Raw genomic sequence first — 3,442 nt, 5'->3', positions numbered from 1 at the left:
AAACAAAACAAAAGAAAAATAGCCATCACAAATGTACATATTTTATTTAATGAGCTACATAAAGAGAATTTACTTCTCACATGATAAAACTTACTAAAATGTCTAAATAAAAAAAAACAGTTTTTTAATATTCTGTGTAGATAGTCTTGATTTTGTGTAAATATTTCTCTTATTTTCTTTATTCATTGTTGATTGAAATGTAATTATCTCAATCTCCCCATCCTCTTTTCTTCCTCCAGACACTCCCTTGTCCTGTCCCTCAAGTTTCTTTCATATACCTCTGTCATTCTAAATCGATAGCATATTTTTTCTTAATTATGTTTGTTATATAAATATGTCAATTGAAACCAGTCTTGTTATTATATGTATATATACCTTCACTGCTGAGGACTTTGACCTGGACATTCAATTAGTGAAATTCAAATAGTGAAATTCAAATAGTGAAACACCTCCTTCCCCTCTCAGCAGCCACATGGACTTTTTTCATTCTGCATTAACATTTCTAATGAAATTTCCACTGTTTGGATCTTGTTTGTGCAGTGTTTTCATTCTTTTTAGTCAGTGACTACTCACATGCTAACATCTTTCAGGACTATCCATTGTAATAGTTAACACAGCAAAGTGTAGAGAACAGTGTAGACTCAGGAGCTAAATATATATTCTTTCTACCACACATTTTAAAAATGAGACAATCAATCTGGGCACCATTTACCATGGACTGTATTCATAATCGTCAGGATACTGAGTTCTTTGATTTCATTAGTAAACTTTTATTTTCTTCAGAGAGATTCTTATGGAAATTCTGCTACTATAATGACTTATAGAAGTCACTTATTGTTATTACAAAAGTGTTCATGAAAGTTTACACTTATTTAAGGTGGCTACTCCCTATATTATTATTATGCTAGTCTATTAGTAGCCTCATATTCACATTAAAATAATATTCTTCTTTCTATAATTACTTCAAACCCCTTTTCTTTATGCCAGTGTATTTATTGACATACTCATTTATTATAGCTCATCAACATGATTTGCTTGTCATTTCACATTCAACAGATTTTATAAAACACATGAATATTTAAAGAAACTATACTGTGTTTCTTTACAAATATAAGGTTAATTTCTCACTCATCACTTATAGAGTGGACAAAAAGCATCCCTTCTTTCAAGTAATATAACTTATATGAGATTCCATAATTGAACATCTAAAAATTAAACATTTTTTCTCAATAAATATCTCCAGTATCCTTTACAATTACATGTAGAAATATTTACAGAGCCAGTTGTGGTGGTACATGCTGGTAGGATTTTTTAGAGGGAGGTAGAGGTGGGCAGATCATGAGTTTGAAGCTAGCCTTGGCTACTACACATTTGGGAAAGAGAGAGAGAGAGAGAGAGAGAGAGAGAGAGAGAGAGAGAGAGAGAGAGAGAGAGAGAGAAAAGAAAGAAAGAAAGAAAGAAAGAAAGAAAGAAAGAAAGAAAGAAAGAAAGAAAGAAAGATAGATTCAGAGAACCTGCCTACATGCCCCATATCTTAGAGTTACCCAAAAGGCATTGTTGAACAAGAGTAGAATTCCACTTTCTTTAACTATGTTTTTATGAGCATAGAGACAAAATGGAATATTATAATATTGATAAATTATCTTTTGAGGAAACAATAAGCGTGTTTTTCAAAATAAAAGTAACAAGTCTGTTAATGTTTCCAATCATTTATTCCAAAAATGACTGTCCTTTTAAAATCATTTTTAAGGATTCTGTTCATAGCTTTAAGGCCAGATAACAATCATTAGCATTTATTGACCTTTTGCTGTAGTAATTTAATCTTTGGGGGAACAAAGTTGATTAATCACAGCTTGACATATTGAAATTTGGCATAATTCTTCCTGAAAGTGCTTATAGGGCGGCAAGTTCTAGGGCATTTAGTGTAATAACTAAGTACATGTTGCAAGTAAATGGATTTAGAAAAGTTTTCCAGAAATTAAAAACTTTCTTTTTTGTAGATTCAATCTTAAAACTTTTTTGAACAAGTCGAGTTATAGATCATATATATATTTTTTACTACAACCAGAAATAATAGACAAAAAAGCTTCAATTGAAGAATAGATAAAAATAAAGTAAGGACAAAAACTCAAAGGTTTACATATGAATCAATGTGAGATATTATGAAGTATGATAGATGTTCTCTTTATCTTACTTAAGAAATTACATGCAGAAAGTATAACACTAAAAAGTGTGTTTTCCATGTTCTTAGAAAAATTAATCAATCCATTACAATAAATTTTAATTTGGATTTGATGCATATGGAAAGAAGGACAGACCTTGATATTTGTGGATTAGAATGGAAACTTTAAGAACCTGACACTTTGTCAATTCAACAAAATCCTGAAATGACATTCTTTATTGTCTTTACTGTGACAAAATAATGTCTCCTATGTAACATATATCAAAAATTTATTTCACCTATCTTTGAAGTGTGGGCACTCTAAAATCAATGAGACAACATTCACTGTTTATGGAAGGACTTGTACTTGAGGAAGAAGAAAGCTAAAAAGGATCTCACTTTAAGCTTCCCATATTTTAAATCTCATTTAGTCATTCCATAGTTTTTATTCACTAAGGTCACTCATATAAGCTCGATACTTGTGACTGTGAATGTATCATCTTCTAATAACCACACTTCTTTATACTATATTATTTGGGATTCAATTCCATTAATTAAGCACCACCATAAGTTTGAAAATGTTTTTGTACCATAAACTTAGGCCAATCATTATTTCTATAGGTTTGTTGCTATGACAAGAAGTAGCTTTAAAAAGCTAATTATGCGCCTTCCAGTCCACTCGAGCACTCGGGTGCCTTGCCAGTGGAGTCTCCTGACACCCGCAAGGACCTGCACAGGACTCCCCACAGGATCCTAAGACTTCTGGTGAGTGGAACACAGCCTCTGCTCCAATCCAATCGCGCGGAACCTGAGAATGCATTAACTTGGGAAGGAGGCAACCTGGCCTCTGTTGGGGCACAAGTCCCTTCCAGCCCATTCTAGTATCGGGGTGCCTTGCCAGAGGAGTCTCCGGACATCTGAAAGGACCCACACAGGATTCCCCACGGGATCCTAAGACCTCTGGTGAGTGGAACACAGCATCTGCTCCAATCTAATTCTGTGGAACCTGAGACTGCATTAACTAGGGAAGCAGGCAACCCAGCCTCTGCTGGGGCATAAGTCCCTTCCCGTCCACTCGAGCACTCGGGTGCCTTATCAGTGGAGTCTCCTGATACCCGCAAAGACCCACACAGGATTCCCCACGGGATCCAAAGACCTCTGGTGAGTGAAACACAACATCTGCCAGGAGGCAGGTTCGAACATCAGATATGTCGGCACCTTCCCTGCAAGAATAGAGCTTGCCTGCAGAGAATACTCTGACCACTGAAACTAAGGAGAGAG

This window comes from Mus caroli, chromosome 14 (genome assembly GCF_900094665.2).
Source record: "Mus caroli chromosome 14, CAROLI_EIJ_v1.1, whole genome shotgun sequence".
NCBI classification, from domain to species: domain Eukaryota; kingdom Metazoa; phylum Chordata; class Mammalia; order Rodentia; family Muridae; genus Mus; species Mus caroli.
This window is presented reverse-complemented; position numbering follows the sequence as displayed.